Raw genomic sequence first — 16,359 nt, 5'->3', positions numbered from 1 at the left:
TGCTGAAGATTCTTATCAGCTTAAGGAGTTTGGGGGCTGAGATGATGGGGGTTTCTAAATATACAATCATGTCATCTGCAAACAGAGTCAATTTGACTTCCTGTCTTCCTGTGTGAATGCACTTTATTTCTTTCTCTTGCCTGATTGCCCTGGCCTGAACTTCCAATATTATGTTGAATAGGAGTGGCGAGAGAGGGCATCATTTTTTGGTGCCGATTTTCACAGGGAATGCTTCCAGCTTTTGCCCATTCAGTGTGATATTCACTGTGGATTTGTCATAAATAGATTTATTATTTTGAGATACGTTCCATCAATACCTAGTTTATTGAGTGTTTTTAGCATGAAGAGGTGTTGAATTTTGTCGAAGGCCTTTTCTGCATCTATTGAGATAATCAGGTAGTTTTTGTCACTGGTTCTGTTTATGTGATGGATTACATTTATTGATTTGCATATGTTGAAGCAGCCTCGCATCCCAGGGATGAAGCCAACTTGATCGTGGGCGATAAACTTTTTAATGTGTTGCTGGATTCGGTTTGTTGCTGGAGGATTTTTACATCGATGTTCATTAGGGATATTGGCCTGAAAGTTTCTTTTTTTGTTGTGACTCTGCAGGTTTTGTTATCAGGATGATACTGGCCTCATAAAGTGAGTTAGGGAGGAGTCCCTCATTTTCTACTGTTTGGAATAGTTTTAGAAGCAATGGCAACATCTCCTCCTTGTACCTCTGGTAGAATTCAGCTATAAATCCATCTGGTCCTGGGCATTTTTTGATTGGTAGGCTATTAATTACTGCCTCAATTTCGGAACTCATTATTGGTCTATTCAGGGCTTTGATTTCTTCCTGGTTTAGTCTTGGGAGGGTGTACGTGTCCAGGAGTTTATCCATTTCTTCTAGATTTTCTAGTTTATTTGTGTAGAGGTGTTTATAGTATTCTCTGACGGTAGTTGGTATTTCTGTGGGATCAGTGGTGATATCCCCTTTTTCATTTTTTATTGTGTCTATTTGATTCTTCTCTCTTCTTTATTAGTCTGGCTAGTGGTCTATCTATTTTGTTAATGTTTTCAAAACCCAGCTCCTGGATTCCTTGATTTTTTCTGAATTTTTTTTTTTTTTTTTTTGGTGTCTCTATCTCCTATGGTTCTGCTCTGATCTTATTTATTTCTTCTGCTAGCTTTTAATTTATTAGCTTTTGCTTCTCTAGTTCTTTTAATTGTGTTTTAGGGTGTTGATTTTAGATCTTTCCCACTTTCTCCTGTGGGCATTTACTGCTATAAATTTTCCTCTAAACACTGCTTTAGCTGTGTCACAGAGATTCTGGTACATTGCATCTGAATGTTGTTGTTCTCATTGGTTTTAAATAACTTCTTTGTTTTTGCCTTTATTTCATTATATACCTAGTAGTCATTCAGGAGCAGGTTGTTCAGTTTCCAAGTAGTTGTGCAGTTTTGAGTGAGTTTCTTAATCCTGAGTTCTAATTTGATTGCACTGTGGTCTGTGAGACTGTTTCTTATAATTTCCATTCTTTTCCATTTGCTGAGGAGTGTTTTACTTCTAATTATGTGGTTGATTTTAGAATAAGTGCTATGTGGTGCTAAGAAGAATGTATATTATCTTCATTTGGGGTGCAGAGTTCTGAAAATGTCTATTAGGTCCACTTGTTCCAGAGCTGAGTTCAAGTCCTGAATATCCTTGTTAAATTTCTGTCTCATTGATCTGTGTTATATTGACAGTGGAGTGTTCAAGTCTCTCACTATTATTGTGTGGAAGTCTAAGTCTCTTTGTGGATCTCTAAGAACTTGCTTTATGAAACTGGGTGCTCCTGTATTGGGTGTATATATATTTAGGATAGTTAGCTCTTCTTCTTGATCCCTTTACCATTATGTAATGCCCTTCTTTGTCTTTTTTTCATCTTTGTTGGTTTAAAGTCTGTTTTATCAGAGACTAGGATTGTAATCCCTGCTTTTTTTTTTGCTTTCCATTTGCTTGTTAGATCTTCCTCCATCCCTTTATTTTGAGCCTATGTATGTCTTTGCACATAAGATGGGTCTCCTGAATACAGCACACTGATGGGTCTTGACTCTTTATCCAATTTGCCACCAGTCTGTGTCTTTTAATTGGGGCATTTAGCCCATTTACACTTAAGGTTAATATTATTATGTGTGAGTTTGATCCTGTCATTATGATACTAGCTTGTTATTTTGCCCATTAGTTGATGCAGTTTCTTCATAGTGTCATTGGTCTTTACATTTTGTTATGTTTTTGCAGTGGCTAATACCAGTTTTTCCTTTCCATATTTAGTGCTTCCTTCAGGGGCTCTTGTAAGGCAGGCCTGGTGGTGACAAAATCCCTTAGCATTTGCTTGTCTGTAAGGGATTTTATTTCTCCTTTGCTAAGTTTGGCTGGATATATAATTCTGGATTGAAAATTCCTTTCTTTAAGAACGTTGAATATTGGTACCCACACTCTTTTGGCTTGTAGGGTTTCTGCAGAGAGATCCTCTATTAGTCTGATGGACTTTCCTTTGTGGGTAACCCGGCCTTTCTCTCTGGATGCTCTTAACATTTTTTCCTTCATTTGAACCTTAGTGAATCTGACGATTATGTGCTTGGGGTTGCTCTTCTTGAGGAGTATCTTTGTGGTGGCTTCTGTATTTCTTGAATTTGAATGTTGGCTTGTCTTGCTAGGCTGGGGACGTTCTCCTGGATAACATCCTGAAGTGTGTTTTCCACCTTGGTTCCATTATCCCCATCACTTTCAGGTACACCAATCAAATGTAGGTTTGGTCTTTTCACATAGTTCCAAATTTCTTGGTGGCTTTGTTCATTCCTTTTCATTCTGTTTTCTCTAATCTTGTCTTCACACTGTATTTCCTTAAGTTGATCTTCAGTCTCTGATAGCCTTTCTTCCACTTGATCAATTGGGCTATTGATACTTGTGTATGCTTCACAGAGTTCTCTTGTTGTGTTTTTGAGTTCCATCAGGTCATTTATGTTCTTCTCTAAACTGGTTATTTTAGTTAGCAGTTCCTGTAACCTTTTATCGAGGTTCTTAGCTTCCTTGCATTGGGTTAGAACATGGTCCTTGAGCTTGGAAGAGTTTGTTATTGCCCACCTTCTGAAGCCTACTTCTGTCAATTCATCAAACTCATTCTCCTTCCAGTTTTGTTGCCTCGCTGGCGCAGAGTTGTGATCCTTTGGAGGAGAAGAGGCATTCTGGTTTGGGGAATTTTCAGCCTTTTTGCTCTCACCTTCATGGATTTCTGTACCTTTGGTCTTTGCTGTTGGTGATGTTTGGATGGGGTTTTTGCGTGGTTGTCCTTTTTTTTGGATATTGATGCTATTGGTTTCTGTTTGTTAGTTTTCCTTCTAACGGTCAGGCCCCTCTTCTGCAGGTCTGCTGGAGTTTGCTGGAGGTCCACTCCAGACCCTGTTTGCCTTGGTATCACCAGTAGAGGCTGCAGAACAGCAAAGATTGCTGCCTGCTCCTTCCTCTGGAAGCTTCCTCCCAGAGGGGCACCCACCAGATAACAGCTGGAGCTCTCCTATATGAGGCATCTGTTAACTCAGAGCCAGCAGGCAGAAATGTTTAAGTCTGCAGAAGCTGCCCCCAGAGCTACTGCTTCCCCCAGCTGCTCTGTATGGGAGTTTTATCTGTAAGTCCATGACTGGGGCTGCTGCCTTTCTTTCAGAGATGCTCTGTCAAGAGAGGAGGAATCTAGAGGCAGTTTGGCTACAGTGGCTTTACAACACAGTGGTGGACTCTGCCTAGTCCCAACTTCCCAGCTGCTTTGTTTACACTGTGATGGGAAAACTGCCTACTCAAGCCTCAGTAATGGTGAACACCCTTCCCCCAACCAAGCTCGGGCATCTCACGTTGACTTTAAACTGCTGTACTGGCAGTGAGAATTCCAAGACGGTGGATCTTAACTTGTTGGGCTCCGTGGAGGTGGGATCAGCTGAGCATGACCGCTTGGCTCCCTGACTTCAGCCCTCTTTCCAGGGGAGTAAATGATTCTTTCTTGCTGGCATTCCAGATGCCACTGGAGTGCAAAAATAAAAAAATAAAAAAATAAAAAAATCCTGCAGCTAGCTCACTGTCTACTCAAATGACCACCTTGTTTTGTGCTTGAAACTCAGGGCCCTGATGGTGTAGGCACTTGAGGGAATTTCCTGGTCTGTGGGTTGCAAAGAAAAGCGTAGTATCTGGGCCACAGCACACTGTTCCTCATGGCACAGTCCCTCATGGCTTCCCTTGGCTAGGAGAGGGAGTTCCCCAACCTCTTGCACTTCCTGGGTGAGACAATGCCTCACCCTGCTTCTCCTTGCCCTCCATGGGCTGCACCCACTGTCTAACCAGTCCCAGTGAGATGAATCGGGTACCTAGGTTGGAAATGCAGAAATCAGCCGCTTTCTACATCAGTCTTGCTGGGAGCTGCAGACAAGACCTCTTCCTATTTGGCCATCTTGCCTGGGAATCCTTTTTACCTGTTTTAATGCAGTTCTATTGACTTAGTGCTAGCCTGGACTGCTGCAACTTCTTAACTGGTTTCTTGTTTTCTCACAAAGGCTATTTGGTCTAAGGACAACAATATACTTGTTGTTAAGTCAGTGTTTTCAAGGGGAAAGAGGGCCAAGGGCCTCCTATTCTTCTATCTTGTTGACATTGGTTTTCCTAAGTTTTGTGGTTTTAATCTTCCCTAGTCCATTAGCTCTCTCCTCAGTTTCATGGTAATCTTAAGATCTAACAGCTTTGCAATCACTATAGTCATGAAAAACAGCAACCTAACAGTCACGAGAAAGGACAGAATGAGTCTGGACTACCCAAAGTTTTCATTCCCAGAGAATTTTCATTATTTGACATGTATGGGAGTTCCCTGGAAACCACCACTTGCAGAATTTGTCTTTATTTGCATTGCTTCAGGGCTTACTCGATCAAACAGCTTTTCCTCAGGAGCATTTTTTCAATAAAATCAGTGTCAGTTGTTTAACATGTAAGCTGCAGAAGCTGGCAATAATAGTTGGGACAAACAGGAAGCAGATCAAAAAACATAAAAAAAAGACTGGGGAATGAGATGCCCATAGGAGGCTTTGAAAAACTAGCACACGTTTCTGAGAACTTAGAAGGAAACATACATGTATAGGCTTGTGCACATGTCCAGGAAAGCCCCTATTCTCTTACATCTGGTTGATGTTGAGGCTTTGTATAAATAGGAAGTGAAGCCTAAGGAAGATGTATAAACTATCTGCTGGAACATTGAAGTTGCCTCAACACAAACACAAAGAGCTCCTCAGTAAAGATTGGGAGACTTACTGGTTTAAGTCATTTAAGAATCTTTCTATTCAATCACAGCAGATCATTAAGCTATAAAAGAGACTTCAGTGCCCACATACAATAAAGGTTATAGACTTTAAATAATTAGTTCAATAATGTCATTTAACAAACAAACATCAGCAACAGCAGCACAAAAAAACAATAATTGCAGCAACAACAAACTGTATCAATAAAAAAATCCTGGATGACTCAGCTAAATTTCCAGACCTGGTATGTTATTACTGAGACAGTCAAATATAAAGATGTCTCCGGAGACTCTCCAACCAGCCTGTGCTCTGCAAGGAGTGCAAATGGGTATAGTCTCAGCAAGTTTGCATCATTTGTAGGGAGGAGAAGCCTAGCTCCTATTGTTTCTCGATGGTAACCTGAGATTCAATCTGTGAGACGGGAACCTGGTAACAGAAACCTCTCTCACTTTGCTGACTTTTTTTTTTCCTTTCTGCCCAATAAGTTCCATTTTTCTCACCCTTCTATGTGTCTATGAGCCTGGTCATGTGACAAGGAACCCATTTTTAGCTGGACTAAGGAGAAATTTCCACAACATTACTATTTATAATGTCCAATTTTCAAAAAACAGTCTGATACATATAAAGAAGAGGAAATTGTGACCCATAAACAGAAAAAACAGTCAATAGAAAATTCCCCTGTGGAAGTTTAGACATTAGACTAAATAGAAAAATAATTTGAAGTAACTATTTAAATATGTTCAAAGAACTGAAGAAAACCATTGCTAAATAGCTAAAGGAAAGTATAAGATAGTGTCTTATCAAATAGAGAATATCATTTTAAAAGTAGTAATTATTTTAAAAACAGAAATTCTGGCTGGGCGCAGTGGCTCAAGCCTGTAATCCCAGCACTTTGGTAAGCCGAGACGGGTGGATCATGAGGTCAGGAGATTGAGACCATCCTGGCTAACACGGTGAAACCCCATCTCTACTAAAAAAATACAAAAAAACTAGCCAGGCGAGGTGGCAGGTGCCTGTAGTCCTAGCTACACGGGAGGCTGAGGCAGGAGAATGGCATAAACCCAGGAGGCGGAACTTGCAGTGAGCCGAGATCCAGCCACTGCACTCCAGCCTGGGTGACAGAGTGAGACTCCGTCTCAAAAACAAACAAACAAAAAAACAAACCAGAAATTCTGAGTAAAATAGTAATATGATAAGTGAAAGAAAAGTAAAGCCTTTGGAAGGGCTCAACAGTGATTAGAACTGGAAAATTTCCAAAATTGGATGAAAAAAACAATCTACACATCCACAGAGCTCAACAAACTCTAACTAGGATAACTCAAAGAATCTACACTAAGACACATTATAATCAAACTGTCAAAAGACAGAGATAAATAGGGACTCTTGAAAGCATCAAGAGAGAAGTGGCTTATCGCATACAAGGGACTCTCAATGATGACGGATAATTTTTCATGAGAAATTGTAAAACCAGGAGGCAGTAGGATGATATATTTAGAGTGCTAAAAGAAAAAAGAGTGGTGGCTGGCGAGACTATCCAGCAAATTTTATATCCAGCAAAACTATAATTTTAAAAACTATAAAAAAAATTTGACCAGGCGTGGTAGGTAGCTCATGCCTGTAATTAATCCCAGCACTTTGGGAGGCCTAGGTGGGCAGATCACGAGGTCAGGAGATGAAGACCATCCTGGCTAACATAGTGAAACCCCATCTCTATTAAAAATACAAAAAATTAGCTGGGTATGGTGGCATGCACCAGTAGTCCCAGCTACTCGGGAGGCTGAGGCAGGAAAAATAATTTGAACCTGGGAGGCAGAGTTTGCAGTGAGCAGAGATCACACCACTGCATTCCAGCCTGGGTGACAGAGCGAGACTCCATCTTAAAAAAAAAAAAAAATTAACATATTCCAGATAAACAAAAACTAAAAGAATTACTCCCTAGCAGACCTGACCTATAGGAAATACTAAGAGGAATCTTTTAGGCTAAAATGAAAGTATATAAAGCAGTAGCTCAAATTCACATGAAGAAACAAAGAACACTGGTCAAAGTAAATATGGTACATATAAAAGAAAGTATAATCGTATTTTTGTTTATAATCCTTTTCTCCAACCTAATTTAAAAGACTATTACATAAAGCAATAAAGTTCTGTTGATGAGCTCATAATGAACACAGATTGAATATGTATAATAATAACACAAAGAAGGGGGGAAATTGAAGCTATATAGTCATAAAGATTTTACATTTGAAATTATATTTTATATATTTTAGTTATATATATGTTCTTTGAAATTAAGTTGGCATTAATCTGAACTAGGTTGTTATAAATTAAGATGTTAGTGATAATCCTCAGGGCAACCACTGGGAAAATAACTAAAAAATATAGTAAAGGAAGTGACATAAAAGTTAAACTTGTACACTAGAAAACACCTATGTAGCATGAAAGAAGGCAATAATAGAGAAATGGAATAAAAAAGATAAAACACAGAAAAACAGAAAAATGAGAAGAACCAATCTTAGCTTATTAGTAATTATGTTAAATGTAAATAAATTAAACAGTGCAATCAGAAGTCAAAGATTAGTAGAAGAAATAAAAACACATTATCTAAGTACTGTCTATAAGAGATATACACTTTAAAGATACAAATAGGTTGAATGTAAAAGAATGGAAAAAAGATATGCCATGCAAAGATGTGGAGTGGTTATACCAATAATCAGACAAAATAAAATGTATGAGAAAAAATTACTTAAGAAAGGACATTTTATAATAAAAATGTCAACTCACTTGAAAAAATAGCAATTACAAACATCGATGCACCTAAGAAGAGAGCCTCAAAATGCATGAAGGAAAACCTGACAGAATAGGAGAAAAAAAGAGATCATCGTACAGTAATTGCTAGAGACATTTTTTTTTTAAATGTTACTTTCAGTAATGGCAAAAACAACTAGACAGAAAATCAAATGAAATGATGGTCAATATCATTAGTCATAAGAGAAATGCAAATCAAAATCACATTGAGATACTAGTGTATACCTACTAGGATGGCTAAAATAAAAAAGACAGATAACCACTAGTGTTGGTGAAGACATGGAGTAATTGGAGCCGCATACATTATTGGTAGAATCATAAAATAGTGCAGTCACATTTTAAAATACTTTGGCAGCCCCATGAAATGTTAAACTTAGTTCTGGTTATCAGATCAAGAATATTGAAAACATATGTCCATATAAAAGCTTTGCATGAATGTTCATAGCATCATTATTCATAACAGCAAAACAATAAAAACAATTCAAATGTTCATCAACTGATAAAAGAATAAACAAAATGTGGTATATCTGTACAATGGAATATTACTCAGCCAAAAATTGGATGAATTACTAATATATGATATGACAAGGATACACCTTGAAAGCATTTTGCTATGTGAAATAAGCTAGGCATAGAAGTCCATATATTGTATAATTCCATGTATATCAAATGTCTGTAATAACAAAAATAGATAATAGATTAACGGTTGTAATAGGATTGAGGGAAGAGGTATGGAGACTGTAGTGATGAGATAGTCTAAATCACTTAGTGGCGATGGTTGCACTACTCTGAATGTACTAAAGGTGCTTAATTTTACACTGTAAAGGTGTGAATTTTATGGTATGTGATTTACACCTCAAAAAAGCTGTTACTTAGAAAAGTTTTACATGGGACTGAGAGTTTCACTGTTAGCTTGTGTACAAGAAAACTTAGTTGATCAAACAAGCAAATGATTCTAGTGACTCAGTAAATAGTGACTCAGCAAATAGTGGTATTTATTTTCTGCTAAGGAAATGGCTATAATTACAATGATTACAATTTGAATAGATTACTTATATAAGTATTACAATAGTTTCTCTCTTTTGCCCCTAGATGTGTTTCACTCTCATTGACTCATTGCTTAAGTGGGTAGATTTACATAAATTACACAATGTAAACCCTTTCAACCACATTTGGAACCAGGCTTGTCAAGGGCAGAAACGAAGGCATAGGCTTATCTTGGTGGATCACAGAAATAAGCTAGCTGCACCTCCTGTTTGATAACTATTTCTTACACACCCATTTCTCAATAGGCATTCTCGAAGAGTTGAGAGATATAATTCTATGAGTCAGACCCAATAAGGAGAACCAGGCCAAGTTCATGTTGCCCAGAGGAAGTATCTTAAATTTTCTTTCTTTTTTTTTCTGGCACCTTCATATGATTCCTATCTTGGGAGTATAAAACTGTGTGTGCCAACTTTTAACAACTTTTATGTTCTTGAGAACTTAAAAAAAGGTCTTGGCAAGGAAATCTGCAAGTATAATGATGGACCCTGAAAGAAGCTGGGGTGGGGTTCAGTGAGGGAAAGGAAAATCAAGAACTAAATGTAAGACTCCTTGCCACAAAACTATAACTAGAACACATACTTTTCTAGATTTTTGCCTCGATGATACTCTACTTCCCAGGAAGAGTCAGTATGCACTTCAGCAGCGTGAAAATACAAGGTGGTTTGAAAGCTGGGCACTATTTTGATGTTGTGGTTTTGTTACATATGTATGTCTGTTATTCAAGTTTCTAAATTTTTTCTTAAACATTTCTGAGACTGCTGTTCAGACGAAAAGTTGAGTTCATGGTGAAGTTTTGTAGATTTTTGTTATTAATTTGTTTTTAAGACATTGCTATTAATATGTCATTTTTACATAGTTTAATATAGATATATGTCAATAATATAATATGAATATATAAATAATATATAATAAATATATGATAATACTTAAGTATATTATATGTAATTAAATACTACATACATATATAATGTATGTAAACTATATATACATTACATATGTAAATTATATATACACACATATACATATACACACAAATATGTGTGTATATATACTTACGTGTATGTGTGTGTATGTATATACACACATTATTTGTGTGTGTATGTATACATGTTACTCAAGAGATGACTATCAATTCAAAAAATATTTTTGTGGTCAGTAGGATTAAAAAAGACTTTGTGTTTTTGATATGGAAATGAACTAAAGACACAGCAAAAGTATCTTTGAAAATATGAAATTGGCATTCACGTTCAGAGGGCTGATTAGAGTCCCATTACTTTGGAGGATGAATGTACTGATTCACCACTGTGATCAAATTTCTCCTTTCTCATTGGTTTTCCTGTGGGATTATCAGCAACTTCTAGGGAGCCCACATAAGGAACTAGCTCCTAGGGAAATAATTATAGTCAGAGACAAAAAAAAAATAAGCTTTAGACTTTCACTTTCAGAGTTACTATTACTGGGGATCCTGAAGGTCTTGAAGACTAACATCTTTAGGCTAACAGGAACAAGTAAGGAGGCAGAACAGAAGCACAAGTGAATGGGTGTTGGTTAGGAAGGTGTCAGAGGAGAAAGGATTGAAACTGAATCAGAGATGATCTAGGTTAGGGTCAGGGATCCAGGAAAAGAAAGGGCTCAGGATAGAACCCTGAATCAACTAATAGAAATCCAGAATGAGCCCTATGCAGTGCTGGTGGGGAATAGGATTAAGACTGAGAAGTTGAGGTGATGAAGCAAAGTATAATCAGGATTTAGCTTCTGTTTAAGGCTAGATTAGAATCTAGGAGTGGATATTATGGGTTAGCAAAATCTGGAATTAGATGCTGAGAAGGTGGATAGAATTCATAAAATGGAAGGGGCATGGGCTATACCTACTGAGATTTATCTCTGCTTTTCTGGGGATCTTGGAGAACTATGAGATTGTGTGTGAAAATGTTATCATCACCACCACCATCATCATCATAACCTCAACCATTTATTCATATTTATATTCCAGAAGCCAAAAACTTACAAAAAATGTTTAATCCTGTACTTTAAATTTTATCTCAATTTTATATTTTAAAAAACCCAGATATCACTGATGGTTTGAGGATTAGATAATATATTCACAGGCATGTAGGTAGTAAATAATAAAGCCCAAACTCAAACCTAACTATATTATCTGTGTTCTTAATAATGGGACACTCTACTTCAATAGCACCTCTCCTCCATTAGTATTCAAGAGGATAAAATGCAATGGAAGCTGCATGAAGCTTAAGATAAGCTTAGCTTACCACTCATCTCGGGTAGTCACTGTAGTTTAAAGGTGAAGGGGTAGGAAGATGTGAGAAAGGGATTGATGTGCTATAGAGAAAACACAAGCAGAGCTTATCCTGCTCATTAGGATATTATACCCATTTTAAAATGCTGCCTATATACCTGTATTCTGATTTTGTGTATGTGGGGATAAGAAAGCATAACCTATGTCACGTCTTTGTCACATAACCTCAAAGGCAGTCAGAGCTGGAAGGGTTCCCTCAGATTCTGCAATCCAACTGTCTTACTCTATTAGATGACTTCCAAACTCAAGCTGAACAGAAACCTCTTCTATTAAACCCTTCCTAACTCCAAGGCCCCAGAGCAGAAGTAGTTTCTCTTCCTTTGGGGCTCCACATTTTTCCCTTTGGCTGTGAGAGTACTGGCTGTGAGAGTATTTTGTTATGCTTTGTTGTTCATATTGCTGCCCTGTTGTTATTGAGATTGCAAACTATCTAAAGGCAGAAATTCTGACCTAATCTTTTTCTTCTCAGTACTTATTACCTAACACAGAGGGACATGTAGTTATCAAAATGTACTGAATTGAATTTTATGACCAATCTAAGTGCCAAGATGTTAAGCAATTTGCTCATGTCACATGTAGATTTATAGCCAAGACCAGGAAAGATTTCTCCTACTGGTAGTTTATGTTGGGTATGTATTTGTCTCTGTCTCTTCGTATCAAGTATGTGAAGGTGGGGAGGGCTGCTTAATGTGGTACCCCAGGCATGACTTTCTAGTCATGTTCCTTTGAGCATAGCGCTATCACTCTCACGTTATTGCTCAGTACTATTTATTTTATTTAAATTTATTATTACTTTTTGCTGTGTTGGCATCTATAGGGCAAGGATAGAGTTTTTAAAATTTACTTAGCATATTACCAAGGACAAGGCTACTCTACTGCCTCTTGTCTTTGATAAAAAGATGGGAACCCTAATTTAGGAAGGGCTAAATTTATTTCTATGCAATTTAATGGGGAACTGGTGACAATTTGGAATTAGAATCTAGTTTTTTTTTTTTTTTTCTGAGCTCTCACAGCATTAAACCATCCCTGAATAGCCTCAGAAAGCACTCTGAACAAATACGTTATGACTATAAATGCTTAGAAAAAAAGTGTCCACAAACAAACCAAAAAAGACCTTATATGTTTGTATATAACTGTGTATGCATATGTTTTTATGAGTTTGGAGAAATGTGCAGAGGTCACTCTATATTGGCTTTTTTGAGGGAAAGTGGTGGTATCAGAGGAAATTTCATTTGGAGGTTATCGACTTTTAAAATTCATATTTGTATGGTTTCACAGAAAAATTAATATATTTTTGCTTTAAATTCTGGCTGACTGAATTTGACATCTGCACATGTTCTTTTCATTTAGGCCCACCTAGTAAGCTCCTTCATTATAAGGAGCAGAGACAACTCAGGCTAGCAGAAGTAAAGGATACTTGCTGAGACTAATGATGAGGGAGCCACATGACTTCATGAGGACCCAGAGATGGGACCAGCGGGACAGCCTGGCTTCACAGAAACTTAAACCTGGGGTTGAGACTCTGGGTTCAAGAACACTTTCAGGATTTCAGAAAAACCATGCAGGACTCATTCTCGCTCTCAGTATTAATAGTTACACTCTCTTGTGGTGTTTCCATTCCTGCTCCACTACCAAGTAACAAATTATTCCCAGTTTCTTAGTTAAATTTCCTAATAGGGAGAGAGTATTGGCTTAGCTTATATAATATCTTGAGGGGGAGGGCTGTCATACCTTCTAAAACATTATTTTCCTTTCTAGCCTAAGTATGGGATACAAAGTTGTCTATCTGTCAGGTGCACCCCTTGGTACAACCTGTTGTTTGGGAAGTGGACTCATGTGTTGTAAATCTCATGGTTATCGGAAGAGAGAGGAAGGCTGACTAGCTCTTGAGTTTGGTAAACCCATCCAGTGCTTATATTTCTTGTGTGCTTTAGCTCCTAGAGAAGGGAATAATCTATACATGTGTCTCATTTGTCATTTCTGGGTCGATAGTTATTTGTTGGCTGTCGTTTTCTTTGTTTAACTCTCATTGCATTCTGGTGAGGTTGCCTCTATTTAAGTTTGCTACAGTCACTAGACTGCAAGCTCTCTAAGAAACAGGAATGTGATTGCTTAATGTGGTATCCCAGGCATGTAGTATTGGGCCCAGCTCATGGAGATCTTCAGCAAATATTTGTTGAATGAGTGGATGGCCTGTAGGACAACTGTGATAATTCCTGTTTGTTGAAACACAATGTTGTTCAATTTCCAAGAGCCTGAGTTCCTTCTTCTGTTAACCTGTAACTGGTATTTGTCCTTTGTTAATGATTCTTCAAAGCAATGTCGGGTCTATCAGGTCTTCAGGATATTGACAGGATTATTAGTATCTTGGAAAATGGTTATGGAAAGATGGCAGTGACCAGCAAGGCAGGGCTGGGCAGGCCTGCATGAGGTGGGAGGCTGAGTAACTTGTTGGGGTTGGTTGTGTAACATGAAAGGCAATCCACCTATTTGGAAATGTAATGTGAAAAGGAGGCTATGAAGATAATATCTGTTTCTATCTCTGATTTAGAAAGCTCAAAAACAGCTGTCAAACTCTGCTTGGGCCACATTCACATCCTGCCCGTGATATGAATCTTAAGGGGGTGATACCCACACAATCACGGAATTGTTCCAAGCCACACAATAAGCTTGTCATAGCCTTGGGCTCTCACGCATGTTCTGACGGCTACATGGAGATGCCGGAATAGTCTGAGAGGCCATTTTCTCTCTGCAGAGTTTTCAGGACATTTCTCAATGCCACCTATCAAAGCTTAGTTTCTTCCCACGGTACCTTGCCTGGGAAAGTGTTATTCGGGGTGCACTTGGGTGGGAGGCATGATGTCAATATAAAGTCACAGACTGCCTAAAGGTCAAAGACTTCCCTTTGCCCCAAGTCTGCTTATGCTAGTCCAGTCAATCTGCCTGTTCTCTAGCCTCTTAGGAAACATGTCAATAGCATGAAAGAACACAGAGCCTACATCTGTTTTAGCCAGGATGGCATAAAGGCAGCTCACAGTAGCTTAAGTCAATGACATTTCAGGAAGCATTTTTAATTCTGTCAATCCTTCTCAGGGTCTGCCTACCCTACATGGCATATATCACAGATAGGAGAGTAAAGGAAATGGAATGGAGATTAAAAGAGTTGATTATTTTTAAAGATTGTACACAGTTATTGCCAAGTGGTCATGAATGGAGACAATGATATGGATATTGCACAAGGGAAATTCTTGACTTCCTTTGCCTCAGCATTCTAGACAAATAAGGCAAAAGAATTGTACATAATTGTCAATGATTATTTATTTCTCAATAGCTTTGTGGTTAAGAGCATGAGCTTTGCTGTCGTAAAAACTGGGTTTGGATCCAAACTTCAACACTTACTAACTGTGGAGTCTTGGCTAAGTAAGTCCCTTAAGAGCCTGAATTTCCTCACATGTAACAGAGATAATCAAATCTCCCTTGCATGTTTCTTGTAGGATTAAATACATTGAAGTAAAGCACCGAGGACAGTAGATGGTATGGTGATAGATCAATAAGTAGAAGTTTGTGATATAATTTCACTTGAGGAGTATTGTCTTAGCTTTGGATTTGCCTGCCCTTTTTCTTACCATTACCCAGGTTTCTATAGTGCTTTTGATTGATAGGAACTTTCAGAGAAACACTGAGCCAGGGCTTGGTCCCCAGTGAATATTAGACACCACCATTGGCAAACGATCTAGGGAAACAGCAAAGCCTTGTTGATGCATTGCTTCTGAATCCCATAATGGCTGATGCCAGTGCCTCCTTGTAAAATGTGGATTTACCCACTCTCTTTACCTCAATTTGGTTTGAATGATTTAGCAGATATACCCACAGATGTCTCTCACACTTGGACCTACGTAGTACCATATGCCCTGTGTACCACAATAAAGAACTTTCTTGCCATTTGAATTTGTCATAAATTGCTTTAAGTGTTTATTGATACTGATGTCATTACTTTACTCATCAGCTTTGTGAAGTTTTGGCCACTGATTTTTAGTGTCCCAACTATGAAATGTAATTATTCGGTTTTGAGCATCAATTCTAGCCATTTCAAACCCTGAATTAATTAATTGGCTCTCCATAAATTTCTTGATATATAAGACCAAATACTTTAGTTGTGAAATGATTTATTTTACTAACTACCTTATTTTTATGAGGCTATGTATGGCACAGTATAGTGATTAAGAGCACAAATGCTAAGGCGGATCTTTCAGGTTCTAATTCTAGAAACATCACTCTTTACTATATATGTGACCTAAGAAATGTACTTAACCCCTCTGGACCTCAATTTCCTCATCTCCATAGAGTGCTTATATGGGTTAAATGAGTTCATATATGTAAAGCACCAAACATAGTAAGTGCTAAGGAAGTGTTAGTTATTATTATTATTGTTATGTGTATAAAACAGGCTGGCCTCTCCTCTTCTGGGTAAGAGCACTAATCAAATTGTAATCACTATCTTGGTAGTATTTAGTTCTAGAACCCTAAAGGGAACCATCTGATGAATGCTCCTGCCGGCAAGTAGGACTAGGGGTTAGACTAGTATCTGCAGAGCTGAGGTTGGGAAAGAAACTTCTTATACCCAGAGCTGTGGGTTTGCTGGATACAAGACAATGTGATATGCTGAAAGTCATTGGGGTATTTGAGAAGAGGAATCATACAAGTCACAAAAAACAAATTTGGGGCATAATATATAAAACTGGTGTGGAGAAGACCATGAGGGTGAAGAAAGAGTCACGGACATTGCAACAGAGGGTCACGGGCTGACTGCAGGAGCTAGTCTCAGGATAATTCTTACTGTTGCATGGGTGGGTTGACTACATTCAAAAGAGAAAGAGCAGCCATGATTATCC

Source organism: Chlorocebus sabaeus, chromosome 10 (genome assembly GCF_047675955.1).
Source record: "Chlorocebus sabaeus isolate Y175 chromosome 10, mChlSab1.0.hap1, whole genome shotgun sequence".
NCBI classification, from domain to species: domain Eukaryota; kingdom Metazoa; phylum Chordata; class Mammalia; order Primates; family Cercopithecidae; genus Chlorocebus; species Chlorocebus sabaeus.
This window is presented reverse-complemented; position numbering follows the sequence as displayed.